Source organism: Hakea prostrata, chromosome 10, assembly GCF_041222555.1.
Source record: "Hakea prostrata isolate BN-2017 chromosome 10, UWA_Hpros_2, whole genome shotgun sequence".
NCBI lineage: Eukaryota > Viridiplantae > Streptophyta > Magnoliopsida > Proteales > Proteaceae > Hakea > Hakea prostrata.
Genome location: NC_142609.1, coordinates 37,939,391 through 37,956,558, shown reverse-complemented (window position 1 = coordinate 37,956,558; position 17,168 = coordinate 37,939,391). Strand labels below are relative to the sequence as shown.

Below are 17,168 nucleotides of genomic sequence, written 5' to 3'. Positions count from 1 at the left end.
AGAAGCTGCAGCCACATGGTCACCTTCAATAAGGAAAGGTTCTTGTTGTGTTGTAGAATCCTGCTTGGCTGGGCTAACATGCGAACCTGTAAGAACATGCTCAACCGTGTTGGTCGAGTATTGTCTCCGACAAGCTAGTCAATGAGGAATCGAATCTCAGCAAATGAGAAACTTGGTATTTCTCCAAAAGCCTAAGCAATCTCAAGAATACTTACCTTCAGGTCCTAGATGCTATAGTATTTATAGATTTTCTAGAGATATCCTTCTTCCTGTCAAGTACCAGAGTTTGAATGGAACTCTTTTATTGATATTGATCATTTAGTAGAATATTCGTTGAGCCGCAATTGTAGAGTCCAATGAGAGTTGGAACTTCGAATTGTCTATCTTGATTTATTAGGATGAGCTTCCTATCCTCGTATTTGAGGAGTTTGAAAATGACTCTCCTTCTGTACTTCCTTTACTTGATGCTTGTGTTTGGTTCAAACATTCTCGAGTTGAAAGTGGGCAAACCACTTGACCGAACTATGGTCGAACCATCGATCATAGGTGTTGTGAGCCGTTTACTCATAACAGTTCCACTGCAAATAAAAATGAAATTGAATACAAACACTTATAGCGACTAATAGTTTGGTGTTGGTTTCTATATCATAAAAGCAATTAAAAGACAAATCTATAGCATCTGAGTCATTTTACATCTTATACTTTGAAGGGTTTTAATGATGAAAACTGATAACTTCAATTAATTCAATCACCATTAACCAAGTAGCCAACCTTGCAAAATGATCGAACAGCAATCCCTTTTGCCATTTACGTTTAATACTATTCAACTTGAATATAAACGAGTTTGAATTAAAAAGCCACTCTATTTTTACGGTTGAAACTCTTTGGCTTTGTGTTTGTACTTTTATTCTTAACTTGAGTCCATATTACATAAATGAGTTAAAGCCACCTTTTTTTCTGGTCAAAATTCTAAAGCCATTTGATGATTGTCTACAAGGTAATTAGAAGTACTAAAGGGGTTAATAAATTTTTTTTACAGGTGAATTTGGTCATATTTAGTTTAAGGATTCACATGTGGGGTCACCTTAGTGGACCAATAACTAGTGTTAGGTCCCCTTAATGCAATATATTACGTCTGGTCACAACAAGACTAACACCCTTAGCCACCATTAAGCATATTCAAATTTCAATCATAGAGGGGCAAAAATGTCCCTCTAGTTATTTAATATATTGTGTTAATATAATTTTTTGAGTAATTTTCATCTGAAACCCCTTGAAATTTGGTCCAAGTCACTTTTAGTCCAATTTAAGTTTTCTTTTGCATATGGCTCCATAATTAAATAAGGACAAGTTTAACGGAAGCCATTAATTTAATAATGTTTGTGATGAAAGTATCCTTTCTTCGATTTATTTGTTTTAGTTTTTTTCTTTTTGTTTTGCATATGGCTCCATAATTAAATAAGGACAAGTTTAACGGAAGCCATTAATTTAATAATGTTTGTGATGAAAATATCCTTTCTTCGATTTATTTGTTTTAGTTTTTTTCTTCTTTTTAATAAGTTTCTTTCTTTTATTCAATCTACAAAAAAAAAATAATAAAATAAAAAAAAATAAAATTTAGCAAATAATTCCCTCTAAAAAACGAAAGTAATTATGCAAGTTGAAGCTTCGAAGCTCCACTCTCAGCGATATCTCAAAACGAAGGAGAAAGGCCAACAATCTGCTACATAACCCCAAAGAAAAAAAAAAAAAAAAAAAAAAAAAAAAAAAAAAAAAAGAAAAGAAAAGAAAAGAAAAGAAAGAAGAAATACTGAAGGCATTTAGGGTTTATTAATCATTAGATTTCTCTATTTGGAATCTAAAAACGGTAGTATTATTGGTATTAGCTTACAAATATAAGCTAAAGGACAAAAGAACGAAACCCTACAAAAAAGATGACGAAGTAAAAGGGAGAGAGAAAGACCGTTGAAGATTGTTTTGCTATGGCGACGATGGTGAGTTCTGCAAGTAAGCTCTTGGCGATGTTGAACGAGCCGCACCCAATATTGAAGCTCCATGCTCTCTCCAATCTCAACACATTCGTTGATTACTTCTGGCCGGAGATATCCACCAACGTTCCATCATGTATCTTCTGATTTCCCTGTCTTTCTTAATATATGCTTGAGTTTGTCTCGTTCTGGATCTTCTCGTGCTTGGAAAATTCGGTTTTTTCCCCCAATCTCTATTTCTATTGAAAGTATAATTGGGCATGTTTTTTAATTGCTCTTGTTACTTTCTCTCGGGCGTTTCCGCATTGGGAAAAGAATGAAAGCTCAAAAGATGTTAGAGATTTTGCTAGAATGAAAACGACTTCATTGGGCTTTTTTTAGGTTTTGCTGGAATTTAGGGGCTACAATTTTTTTTATTTCTTTTTGGCTAATTGAGAATTTTGCATTACTGCTATGCGAAATATGAAGTTTCTGTTGATCTTGCTAAGAATCTGATGTTGGAATCTCAATAATGATCTAAGCCTCAACCATTTCTTAGAACAGATTTTATTTCATGGTGATCGGAACACTTGTTGCGGTCATTACTCCCAAATCGAGCTTCAAAACGGAACAAAGGATTCAGGAGGAAATTCAAAACCTCAGATCCAAGATTGAAAACATAGACGTCAATACCGAGAAAAATAAAGAGCTAAATGAAGTAGATAGTTGGCTTTTCACTTTTGCCTTCATTATGAGATGTTGGAGAGGATGAGGCTTCGAAGCTACATATTCACTTTCGTTCTTGAGACTAAACTTTTTTTTTTAATTATTTTTTGTTTAGGTAGATTGAATAAAAGAAAGAAACTTATTAAAAAAAAAAAAAGCAAGGGCATTTTTGTTACAAAAATTATTAAACTAACAGTTTCTATTAAATTTGTCTTTATCAATCATTTCTTGAAACCAAAGAGGAGCCATATGTAGAAGAAAACTTAAATTTGAATAAAAGTGACCTGGACCAAACCTTAGGGGGTCTAGATGAAATCGCCCCAATTTTTTTCTTTTTTTTTGGATATATCATACTACTATTATAAAAGCACGTACTCTTGTTTTTCTGCAAATCTTTTTTTGTCTTTTTCTATCCTTATTATTTTTCCAAATACCAATAATGTTGTACTATTTGCTATTTCTTTACTTTTTTTTGCAAGGATAATTTGGACATTTTAGTCATAAATTATTATTAATTTATCATTAATTTTAATTCCTCTTTTAATTTCTCTCTCGATTTAATTCCTAAGGTTACTTTCCTAACACAACTCTTCTTAGAGTTATATTCGGAGTCTAACTCTGATATCTAAAGCTATATAAGCATCCTCGGTAGGCTTTATGTAGTAAGTATTCATACTCTATGTGATCAATTATTTGAATTCTCTATTGAGTAGTTATGATCATATTTCATTGGTACTGACTTGCCGACGTGAGCACGTGTTTGCCAGGGGGGCCGTGGGGTGACAGGAAGGGGCGAGCCGTGTTTTGCCGAATGTGACGGTGAGCACGTGTTTTGCGGGATGAGCACGGTTTTGGGGAATGTGACAGGGAAGGGGTCGAGCACGTGTTTTGCATAAACGTGATAGGGAATGATGAGTAGGATTTCGTGCCAGGGAATGATGAGCAGGATTTCGTATCAACAATTGGCGTGGTAATCTTGATTAAAAAACCATCGTGCAAATCAAATCAAGAATGCTAAATCAACCCAAATAATAATAAGGTGATCAAATTCCCTTGTGAGGTAATACTACCTTCAAATTCGTCCGTTCCCTCTTCTCTTAAAAATAATAATTATTCTTCATGGAGTTTGATATAAACATCTCACATCTCGACCTCCTCATACACAAAGCATAAAAGGTTTAAAAAGTGACAAGTAGCCATGCTCGACGAAAGAGGTCTAGATATACAAGTCTAAAAGACTACTATACTAGGAACCTATGAGTCGACCACAATCACTCTGCTCGACCGACATTGGAAGGACGCTGCTCGACCAGATCAATCACTCTATTCGACCAGCATTGGAAAGAAAATGGGACCCATTAAAGTTTTCGGGCTTCCTGAATAAGACCTATGAAATTAAGCATAAAAAAGAAAAGACCTAAAATTATATATACAACACAATAAGTGACGTACATTTGCAATAACTTAAAACCAATATTAACACAATGTATTAAATAACTTAAGGGACACTGATCCCTTCACATTTGAAATTTGAATATACTTAATAGCGGCTAACGGTGTTAGTCTAGTTGGAACTCACATTTAATTTATTACATTAAAGGGACCCAACATTAATTTATGGTCTACTAAAGCAACCCATACATAAAAAACTCAATTATATATAAAAGGATCCAGATCGTCTTTCCCAACAGGCCTGTGATACCTGACGCCTATTGACCATGAATTAAAGGGGGCCCACAGGGTTAGGGTGATGGGGTTTATTTTTTAAAATATTTTATTATTTTGTACTTGTGGACCCTGCATAATTTGTGGTTATAAGGCCATCAGGGGAGCGTAGAGTGCTCCTTCTCAAGGAAGATGATCTATATTGCTACTTTGGAGAATGTAGAGATACGCAAAGTTAGCCTAGAGGAACCTCAAATACATTAAGAAAAAATTAAATAAAGTTGTAGTTAGGATGCTGTAACTTTTTTCTTAGACACAAGAACACCTCTTAGGCTCAACACAACTCCCTCCCATTCCCATAACCTCCTTACCTCTACTTGTCAAAATATCCATGGAGTTCTTCAAAACCCTTATTGGAACCCATACAGAATCTGAATACAATGCAATATTCAAAAAGGAAAATTTGCGATCAATCAAAACCTTAAATGCTGAATAGTGCAGAGCAACAAAGTCTTCTCCAATCTCGTTTTCTGTATTTCTTTTTTGTGGAGAGAAAAGAGAACACAAGACTAAGTGATTGGAAACACCAATAATGATTAGTTATAATAATAATCCCAAATCCTACTGTAGTTCCACAATGGACAAGTGTAGCCCATCACAAACCAAATAGTAGTAAATTGGCCAATGTGTTGAAACCTCCATATTAACCCTAGTAAAAAAATAATAATTATTATAATAATAATCTAAACCCAAATATTGTTTAGGATAACCTCACGTTACTAACCGTATCCTATCCTTGTAGCATGCGATTGTTAATATTGTTTTAGTTGAACTCCAAGCGATGGGAAGTGATGTCAAATTAAACATGTTAAATATAATTAAAGTTTCAGTATTGTTACCCAATCTTCTCCACAGTCTATGAAACAATCAACAAATCTTTTTCTCTTGGCCGTATAGATTGCATTCACTATTACAAATTTCACCTTTTACTCCAACATCAACTGATATTGATTCAAATATCACATATTAGAACTGTAACGGTGCATAGTAACGCTGATGGTAAAAAAAATACATTAGCAGCAGATGTGAGATGGGTGATGATTACATTAATGATGGCCCAACTGGGATTGCAAAAAATATATCTTGAAGGTTTTCATCGGCTTTTACGTATTACATTAATGATGGCCCAACTGGGATTGCAAAAAATTGTATCTTGAAGGCCTTTGTCGGGTTTTACGTGTTTAGAGAGGTGAAACTGATCTGCAACCTAGTTGTTCAGGTTTAACAATGGGGAAAATCATTTAGAGTAATAAAGCTAAGAAAAGGTCCCCTTACAATGAAACCAAGATAAATGCTGCAGAAGCATCTACACTGTTGGTCATTCTCAAACTTAAACTCAAAACTCAAAATCTTATACTTAATTGATTCTAGTAGCTTCTCTTTTGAGTGCAAAACCTAACCCGCCACGCTATTATGAAAGTCACAGAAAAGAAGTTTAACTGAAACATCCAAATTGAAATAATAAAAATATATCGGTAAGACACAAAATAATCAATCAAGGTGTCGTGGTGTAGCTGGTTATCACGTTAGTCTAACACACCGAAAGTCTCCGGCTCAAGTTCGGGTGACACCAATTCAAACCATTGCAGGGATAGCTCAGTTGGGAGATCTTCAGACTGAAGATCTGAAGGTCATGTGTTTGATCCACGCTCACCACATTTAGTCCATGGTCTCCAAACAGCAATGTTCCATCTCCAAGTAAACTTGCTATTCAGACTGAAGATCTGAAGGCCGTGTGTTCCACGCTCACCGTATTTAGTCCATGGTCTCCAAACAGCAATGTTCCATCTCCAGGTAAGCTTGCTACCTCCTCATTGCGGGGATAGTTCAGTTGGGAGAGAGCCAGACTGAAGGTCTAAAGGTCTGAAGGTCTAAAGGTCATGTTTACTTGCTAGTTCGGTTTGAAGGTCGCTGGTTCAAATCGGGTAGGTAGTTCTTGTTCTTGGTTTCTATATCATAAAAGCAATTCAAAAGAAAATTATTTATCATCTAAGTCATTTTAAATCTTACAGGTCAAAGAGTTTCATGATGAAAATTGATAACTTCAATTAATTCAGTCCATTAACCAATTAACCAAATAACCAACCTTGCAAAATGATGGAACGGCAATCCTTTTGCCATTTACGTTTAATACCATTCAAATTGAATGTAAGTCTAAAGATAGAATATAATAGTTAATCTTATTACATTTTATATAATATAGGATTGGATTGGGTGACCATACTTAAAATAGCGGACTTTAGACTATCTGATATCTAGTTTACAACAATTTCATTCATTTGTGAAATTGAGAAATAAATCAATTACAATTTTTTTTTTTTCTTCTTCTTCACAGGCTTTGTATTTGTACTTTTATTCTTAATTTGAGTCCATATTACATAAATGAGTTTGAATTCAAAAGGGTTTTTTTTTTTTTTGATTGAAATTCTAAAGCTATTTGATGCATACAATGGAGTGAATTAGAAAATTGCCTATAAGGTGAGAAGTACTAAAGGGGTTAATAAACTTTTTTTACAAGGTGAATTTGGTCATAATTTAGTTCAAGAGGTTAATAATTGTTTTTAACAGATTACTTATTAAACTTATTTTGTAAATCAATCCTAAGAAGCTTGATGGCATGGTTGAATATATTAGTTCTTCAATGAAAATTTAAAAACGAATAAGAAAAATTAGGTGAATTGATAAGTAATTTATAGGGTTCATTACAAGTATATACTTACCAAATAAGTTGTTTTCATGGTTTACTCCAATGTCTTATCATTTGAAGTTTTATCACCGTCATTCTTCTCTAGTTGTGGTAAAAGAAAATTCAAAAAAGCAATGACCCTAAACTTTTTTAGGACATTGAATAATAAGGAACTATTATGCATATTTTGTTTTCTCATAAGAAATGCATGTTTCGTTTTGATTCCCCCCTCCCCCTTCTTAAGGCAAGTAACACATGCCTTATCACTCATCTCATCACTATGATAAGACCTTGGTAAGACCCAAGGCATGGGGGAAGAAAGGATATACAACTTGAGCCTTAATAGGATTAAAAAATAGCTTAGGACAAGTTCAGGTCATTGAGACTAAACTTGCACCCCTTAATGTTTGACTAATAATTAAGGATTTAAAATGATGAACTCAATTAGTTTTAAAAGGCAGAGATTGTTTATGACTAGATTAGAAGTAGCTCTCTAAATGGATAGTTGAGATCTGCCTCCAAATTCGCATTCATATTCATTTAAAGGTGTCCAAATCCGAAAATTTTCTTACTGAAAAATATATGTATCTGTCCGATAAGTAATCGGATTTTGATTCGGATAATTGTTTATTGGATTGGATAATATCTGGACATAAATTTATCCGGGATGAGTAAAGTATTAAAAAAAGTTCTCTAAAAAGGATTGATAATGAGATTTAGAAACTGGAAATCCATAACCAAAAAATAAAAAATCATAGGTGTAAAGAGAGAGAAATAATGGCAATCAACAATCAACAACCAGATAGTTTATTGGATCAAATTATAATCGAATATCCGATAAAATTCCGGATTTGAATTCGGATACTTTCTGTAAATTTCCGTCAAATATCAGATATTGGATAGAGGTTTTACTTATTCGAATTGGATTCGGATAATAGTATATCCGAGCCGAATCCAATCCATTTACAGGTCTAATTAGAAGGATTATTTTGAATAAATTATAAATGATTAATTATTCACCTATTTTGACTGTCCTACACTGTTCTTAGATCTTAATTTTGGGTTTTTATCCTTCTATGAGAACTAGTATTGGTGCCAATTGCCTCCGACGTTAATAAAATTTTCAGCTATATCAAGGGGTTGTGTCATGCTAGCTATTTCATATTTTCCATATTTTTTGAATTTTTAACTAGCGCCACTATACATTTAAATAATATATAAAAGCTACCTGAACTCTAGTAGAGGTGTGCATAAGTTAGCCTGGAGGAACCTCAAACATATTAAAAATAAATTAATCAAATTGTAGTCAGGATCCTGTAACTTTTTTCTTAGATACAAGAACACCTCTTAGGCTCAACCACGACTCCTTCCCATCACCTCTTTGCCTCTACTTGTTAAAATATCCATGAAATTCTCCAAAACCCTTGTTGGAACCCATAGAGAACCAGGATACAATGTAATATTCAAAAAAAAAAAAAAAAAAAAAATGTGCAATCAATCCAAACCTTAAATGCTGAAAAGTACAGAATGATGAAGTCTTCTCTAATCTCGTTTTTTGTGTATCTTTCTCGTGGAGAGAAAAGAGAACATAAGACTAAGTGATTGGAGAGACCAACCATTATTAGTTATAATAATAAACCCAAAATCCTACTCTACTTCCCCAATAGATCAATGTGACCCATCTCAAATCGAATAACAGTAAATCATGTAAGCTATCAACGCACATATTGTCTAGGATAACCTCACAGTACTAACAATATCCATGTCCTTGTAGAATGCGAATGTTTTTGTTTTAGTAGAACTCCAAGCAATGGGAAGTGATGTCAGATCAATAATGCTTAATATAATTAAAGTTTCAGTATTGTTACCTAATCTTCTCGAGAGTCCATGAAACAATTAACTAATCTTTTTCTCTAGTTGTATAGATTGCATTCATAACTACAAATTTCACCATTTACTCAGACAACAGCTGATAGTGTTCAGAGAGGTGATCTTGATTTTCAACCTAGTTGTTCAGGTTTAACAATGAGAAAAATCATTTGCAGAGTAATAAAGCTGAGAAAGGTCCACTTACAATGAAACCAAGATAAGTTATTACATATCAAGTGCAGCGGAAACACATACTTAAATCTTATACCACATACTTAGGTGCTTCTAGTAGCCTGGCTTCTCAATGCAAAATCTAACCCAAGCCACCACGCGCTATTATGAAAGTCCCAGAAAACAAATTTAATTGAAACATACAAGTTGATATAATAAAGAAATGTTTGTAAACAAAATAATCAATTAAGGTGTCGTGGTGTAGTTGGTTATCACGTCAGTCTAACACACTGAAGGTCTCCGGTTCAAGTCCGGGCGACGCCAATTCAATTCAAATTATTGCGGGGATAGCTCAGTTGGGAGAGCGTCAGACTGAAGATCTGAAGGTCGCGTGTTCGATCCACGCTCACCGCATTCTTTTTTTGAGCATTCTTTTTAGAACAAGAAAGAATCTGATTTTCCAATTTCAAAATTGCTTTAAATCTCACTTTTACTATTTAGCATTCAACAAAATCTGGACCAAATACCCAAATCGTTAACCCTTAATTATCATCACTTAATCCTTCTAATCACATTGTACATTTTGGACTATGGTTTGGATCAATAATGATAGTTCAACAGACTCTTGTACATAGAGATTGCCATTGAAGTAGTTGAGATCAATCTCAAGTTATATAAGAATGAAAGAGTCAACATCCAAAAGCAATATGATTGAACTAGCTTGTATTGTAGATTATGTGACCTCTATAGCCTCTGCTTCTTCCTGAGATCTTCCACAACTCATGGTGCCATAGACATTCAAGTAGCCTCTATAACCTCTGCTTCTTCCTGAGATCTTCCAACAATAGAATTTACAAGAGGCAAAATATATAGGCAAGGGTAAAAACATACTTTGGAACACTCCCAAACAATCTTAGTTCACCAAGCAATACAAATTGAAAACTCAAGAAGAAATGTAACATTATCCATATGAACTATCATTACTATTACAATTTTTCAAAATATATATAAGAAATTAGTAGAATAAGGATTATTGAGTTAATAACTGAAACACCCTAAATATTTTATTGTACTAAGTTGTAGAGAAGATGGAGCTTGAATTTCGGCATTTCCAAGAGATTTGCTTTTGGCATTTTGGGGAATCTTCCCTAGACTTCACTCCCCAGTAGTTCCTGCATCTATTGGTTAATTTGAGAAAATTAGGAAAATATCATGGATTAAGCCACCTTGGTTCAGCTAATTGTGCTGGACCAGTCAACATTTCTTTGTTGGAACATCATTGGGAAACAAATCTGTTAGAAGGAAGAAACTTTGAAGAGGAGAGGAGAGAGAGAGAGAGAGAGAGAGAGAGGAGAAGGAGGAGAAAGGAGAAAGAGAAAGAAGAGGAGGTGGAGAGACAGCAGCGGGAGACTGCCAGGTTCTCACCGCCACAAGAGGCCAGCACTTTGGGGTTTTGCGTTCTAAATTCCCCGTTCTTTTACTAGTTAGAGGTGTGGATTAGTTTGCCTGACGTCTTTGCATATTGTAATGATGGTTAAATTTGGTGAAGCCCAGTAGAGTAGCTGGTACATAGATTAATCATATCTTTTGTTGGTTGGTATATTTGATTTGTTATATGATATTGTTGGGGGCCCGGCCCGGCCCCCCCCCCGGCCCCCCCGGCGCCGCGCCCCCGGGGGCGGGGGCCCCCCCCCGCCCCCGGGGCCCCCCCCTGCCGGGGGATGTTGCATTGATTAAAGTTGCTTACCTTCAGCGAACGGCTTAATAAATTGGCACAAAAGAAGTTCTCTCAATGTATCAAGCCCAGATACTTGTGGATTTAATTCTTCATTTGATGGATTTAAAAGAGGAAAGGGAAAAGAAAAGAAAGAAAAAAAGAAAAAAAGAAGACATTTCATTATTTAAGTTTGCGTGCTTTTGTCTTGATTGTTTGCAAATTCATTAATCATAGTTAAGCAAGCTCTCTCCTACACCATCCCTGATCCTTCAAGATTGGAATAGGTCTTCTGATTTTTAGAAACATTGTAAATAAAAAAGTAAATGGTTAAAACAAACACCATGAAATAATAAATAAATACAGAGATTTAACGTGGTTCACACACCGATGTGGTATGCTACGTCCACGGGCAAAGAAGAAGAGTTTTCCACTAGAAGAATATCTCACAACCAATAGCCAATAACGACGTTACAAGAACTCTCACCCAAAACCCTAATCGAAAATCTCAAATCTCTTAATAATGTACTAGACAAACATAAGATATATATATATATATATTCCAATCGGGGAAACCGGTAGAACCCATCGGGTCGAGTCCCTCCACTTCCACCATAAATATCCACAAATTGGCCATTCAAGTCACCCACCAAAATATGTCGACCGGGAAAGGAGTCAATTCTAAGTGTAGTGATGGTCTGGGGCGAAAGGAAATGTTTGATTCAACTGCACCCTAAAAGTGTTTGCTGGCGCCAACTGTATGTGTTACAGTAGTGAACATTTTAAGGACAAGAAGGTGATCTTTCAGAGGGATCGAGATACCTTCAGTCTGGTGAGTTTGAATAAACCTAGGACACTGTGTTATACTAATGCTTATTTGATATGTTTCTTTGAGTGATGTGCCATTCTGACCTTCTGGGAAGGTTTCTAGTTTGGGGCTCACCCCCACGCGTGCAGGTATATCACCGGTCGCACAACCCATTTTGCCAGTATGACTTGTGGATATTAGTGTCTGGGACACAGGTGGTTTATGTATCTGGGATACATAGTGAAGAGATCAATATATATATATATATATATATATATATATTATATATATATATATATATATATATATATATATCTTCTTTTTTTTTTTTTTTTTTTCGGAATATGCATGTGTGTCTGTGACACATTGAAAGATTATCACTTGCCCTTGTGCAAGTGAGAGTTGTTGAAATTTAATTATTAATATAATTAGTAAATTAAATGCCCAAGGGCAAATCTGGAAACTCATTATTAGGGCGGTTAAAAAATAGGGTTATATATTTTGGTAACCACCGCATAATTGAGTGTAATTGCATTATGTAAGTTTTCCAAAAACGGTGTCTCCCATCTCTCTCTCCCTTTCTCCAAGAAACGCAGAAAGGAGAAACCCTTTAGAGATTTACTTCCTTTGCTTTAGATCACTATCCCATCCTTTCCACATGGCATTTGGGTTGTGGAAATTACTCCCTTTCCTTGTGATTGTGGAGTCATCCCAGTAGAGATTTGGTGGTGGAACGATAATGTGGATCCAGACTTACTTCCGCTGCGAATACTTCATAAAATGGAAAGCGAATCCAGGTAAGGAATCTTTTCCCCGTCAATTAAACAATATTGATATATATGGAGTATTACCAACATTGGTATCAAAATATGTCCATCTTCCAAATCGGGTATAAGAATTCGAATCAAAACATAACAAATATCCACCTTGACCTGAATTCTCCCACAAAGTTGACTAATCTTCATCTTCTCCAGAAACCCCTTTATAAGCTAAGCTCTAATGCAATCAAGTCCAAGCAATGCTTGAACATGCTAGTACATAATGGCTTTATCAACATATTTGTTGGATGGTCTTCAGTACCAATCTTCAATACTTGGATATTGCCTTCAGCAACTACTTCTTTGACATAGTGATATCGAGCATCAATGTGCTTCATCCTCTCATGATACATCTGATCTCTAGTCAAGTAAATAGCACTCTGACTATCACAATGGACAACAATCACCTCTTGAACCATGCTGAGTTCTCCAAACAAGTCTCTAAGCCAAATAGCTTCTTTAATTACTTCAATCACCACCATATATTCTACTTTTGTAGTGAATAATGCAACTGTAACTTGTAAAGTAGTCTTCCAACTGATCACACAACCTTCCAAAAGTAAACACATACCCTATAAGTGACCTTTTTTCATCAAGGTCACCTGCATAATTTGAATCAACATAATCTGTAACTTGTCACCATTCCTCACAAACTCCAAACACACACCAGAGGTCCCCTTTAGATACCTAAGTATCCATTTCACTGGCTTCCCATGAATTTTACATGGATGTGATAAGTATCTACTCACCACACCAATTGTCATGTCAGGTCGAGTGCACAGTATAACATACATAATGGAACCAGCTGCAATAGAGTATGGGACACGTGACAGATAACTCACCTCTTCATCTATCTGAGGTGATAGAACAACTGGAAGCTTAAAATGAGATGCAATTAGAGTAATAACAGATTTTGCATCTTTCATTTCAAAACGCTCAAACACCTTCTCCATGTATTTTGGTTGAGATAGCCATAACTTCCCTGCCTTTTTATCCCTCTTGATTTCCATACCAAGAATCTTTCTTGTTGCCCCCAAGTCTTTCATCGTAAACTCAGTCTTTTATCCCTCTTGGTTTCCGAACAGCAATGTTCCATCTCCAAGTAAACTTGCTACCTCCTCATTACTGGATAGTTCAGTTGGGAGAGAGCCAGACTGAAGGTCTGAAAGTTGCGTTTACTTGCTAATTCAGTTTGAAGGTCGCTGTTCAAATCGGGTAATTAGTTCTTAGTTCTTGGTTTCTATATCATCAAAACAATTCAAAAGAGAATTTTATAGAGTTTCATGATGAAAATTGATAACTTCAATTAATTTAGTCACCATTAACCAATTAACCAAGTAACCAACCGTGCAAAATGATGGAACGGCAATCTTTTTGCCATTTACGTTTAATACCATTCAAATTGAATGTAAGTCTAAAATAAAATATAATAGTTATCGTGTTACATTTTATATAATATAGGATTGGATTGGGTGACCAGACTTAAAATAGCAAACTTTAGACTATCTGATATCTAGTTTACCAACAATTTCATTCATTTGTGAAATTGAGAAATAAATCAATTACAATGTTTTTTTTTTTCTTCCGTGGCTTTGTATCTGTATTTTTATTCTTAATTTGAGTCCATATTACATAAATGAGTTTGAATTCAAAAGTTTTTTTTTTTTTTTTTTTTTAAGATTGAATTTCTAAAGCCATTTGATGCATGCAATGAAGTGACTTAGAAAATTGCCTACAAGGTGAGAAGTACTAAAGGGGTTAATAAAACTTTTTTTACAAGGTGAATTTGGTCATAATATAGTTCAAGGGGTTAATAATTGATTTTAACAGATTACTTATTAAACTTATTTTGTAAATCAATCCTAAGAAGCTTGATGGCATGGTTGAATATATTAGTTCTTCAATGAAAATTTAAAAACGAATAAGAAAAATTAGGTGAATTAATAAGTAATTTATAGGGTTCATTACAAGTATATACTTACCAAATAAGTTGTTTTCATGGTTTACTCCAATGTCTTATCATTTGAAGTTTTATCATCGATTCTTCTATAGTTGTGGTAAAAGAAATTTCAAAAAAAACAATGACCCTAAATTTTGAAGGACATTGAATAATAAGGAACTATTATGCATGTTTTGTTTTCTCATAAGAAATGCATGTTTCGTTTTGATTCCCCCCTCCCCCTTCTTAAGGCAAGTAACACATGCCTTATCACTCATCTTATCATTGTGATAAGACCTTGGTAAGACCTTAGGCATGGGGAGAAGAAAAGATATAAGACTTGAGCCTTAATTGGATTAAAAAATATATAACTTAGGACAAGTTCAGGTCATTGAGACTAAACTTGCACCTCTTAACGTTTGACTAATAATTAAGGATTTAAAATGATGAACTCAATTAGTTTTAAAAGGCTGAGATTGTTTATGACTAGATTAGAAGTAGGTCTCTAAATGGATAGTTGAGATCTGCCTCCAAATTTGCATTCATATTCATTTAAAGGTGTCCAAATCCGAAAATTTTCTTACTGAAAAAATATATGTATATGTCCGATAAGTAACCGGATTTGGATTCGGATAATTGCTTATTGGATTGGATAATATCTGGACATAAATTTATCCGGGATGAGTAAAGTATTAAAAAAAGTTCTCTAAAAAGGATTGATAATGAGATTCAGAAATCGGAAATCCATAACCAAAAAATAAAAAATCATAGGTGTAAAGAGAGAGAAATAATGGCAATCAACAATCAACAACCAGATAGTTTATTGGATTAAATTATAATCGAATATCCGATAAAATTCCGGATTTGAATTCGGATACTTTCTGTAAATTTTCGTCAAATATCAAAAATTGGATAGAGGTTTTACTTATTCGAATTGGATTTGGATAATAGTATATCCGAGCCGAATCCAATCCATTTACAAGTCTAATTAGAAGGATTATTTTGAATCATTTATAAATGATTAATTATTCACCTATTTTGACTGTCCTACACTGCTCTTAGATCTTAATTTTGGGTTTTTATCCTTCTATGAGAACTAGTATTGGTGCCAATTGCCTCCGACGTTAACAAAATTTTCACCTATATCAAGGAGTTGTGTCATGCTAGCTATTTCACATTTTCCATATTTTCTGAATTTTTAACTAGCGCCAATGTACATTTAAATAATATATAAAAGCTACCTGAACTGTAGTAGAGGTGTGCATAAGTTAGCCTGGAGGAACCTCAAATATATTAAAAATAAATTAATTAAATTGTAGTCAGGATCTTGTAACTTTTTTCTTAGATACAAGAACACCTCTTAGGCTCAACCACGACTCCTTCCCATCGCCTCTTTGCCTCTACTTGTCAAAATATCCATGAAATTCTCCAAAACCCTTGTTGGAACCCATAGAGAACCAGGATACAATGTAATATTCAAAAGAAAAATGTGCAATCAATCCAAACCTTAAATGCTGAAAAGTACAGAATGACGAAGTCTTCTCCAATCTCGTTTTTTGTATATCTTTCTCGTGGAGAGAAAAGAGAACATAAGACTAAGTGACTGGAGAGACCAACCATTATTAGTGATAATAATAACCCAAAATCCTACTCTACTTCCCCAATAGATCAGTGTGGCCCATATCAAACCGAATAACAGTAAATCATGTAAGCTATCAATGTAAACTCACATATTGTCTAGGATAGCCTCATAGTACTAAGAGTATCCATGTCCTTGTAGAATGCAAATGTTTTTGGTTTAGTAGAACTCCAAGCAATGGGAAGTGATGTCAGATCAATCATACTTAATATAATTAAAGTTTCAGTCTTGTTACCTAATCTTCTCTATAGTCCATGAAACAATTAACTAATCTTTTTCTCTGATTGTATAGATTGCATTCATAACTACAAATTTCACCATTTACTTAGACATCAGCTGATATTGATTCAAATATCACTTATTAGAACTGTAACGATGCATAATAATGCTGAGGAAAAAAAACACATTAGCAGCAGATGTGAGATGGGTGATGATTACATTTATCTTGAAGGCCTTCGTCAAGTTTTACGTGTTTAGAGAGGTGATCTTGATGTGCAACCTAGTTGTTCAGGTTTAACAATGAGGAAAATCATTTGCAGAGTAATAAAGCTGAGAAAGGTCCACTTACAATGAAACCAAGATAAGTTATTACATATCAAGTGCAGCGGAAACACATACTTAAATCTTGTACCACATACTTAGTTGCATCTAGTAGCTTGGATTCTCAATGCAAAATCTAACCCAAGCCACCACACTATTATGAAAGTCCCAGAAAATAAATTTAATTGAAACATATAAATTGATATATTAAAAAAATGTTAGTAAACAAAATAATCAATTAAGGTGTCGTGGTGTAGTTGGTTATCACGTCAGTCTAACACACTGAAGGTCTCCGGTTCAAGTCCGGGCGAAAGCTCAATTTAAATCATTACTGGGATAGCTCAATTGGGAGAAGATCACCAAAGCCTTCTTCTTTTTCCATTCAATTAATCCTTTTCTTTTTTTGACTGGTTTGGATCGATCCACAACTCTTGCACATAGAGATTGCCATTGAAGTAGTTGGCAATCTCAAGTTATATAAGATTGCCATTCCCCCCAAACCGGACCAAACCCAAAATGCTAACCCTTATTTATTCATCACTTAATCCTTCTAATCACATTGTACA

The 17,168-nt window shown here is 34.6% G+C and overlaps 3 non-coding genes across 3 annotated transcripts; all 3 read left to right on the top strand.

Moving 5' to 3' along the window:
* The first annotated feature begins 9,394 nt into the window (after positions 1-9,394).
* On the top strand, positions 9,395-9,468 carry TRNAV-AAC (transfer RNA valine (anticodon AAC)). Its single transcript has one exon. It is a non-coding gene; the product is annotated as a tRNA-Val (tRNA).
* Positions 9,469-9,485: 17 nt separating this feature from the next.
* TRNAF-GAA (transfer RNA phenylalanine (anticodon GAA)) lies at positions 9,486-9,558 on the top strand. The gene has a single exon. It is a non-coding gene; the product is annotated as a tRNA-Phe (tRNA).
* Positions 9,559-16,844: 7,286 nt separating this feature from the next.
* Positions 16,845-16,918, top strand: TRNAV-AAC (transfer RNA valine (anticodon AAC)). Its single transcript has one exon. It is a non-coding gene; the product is annotated as a tRNA-Val (tRNA).
* The last annotated feature ends 250 nt before the right edge of the window (positions 16,919-17,168 follow it).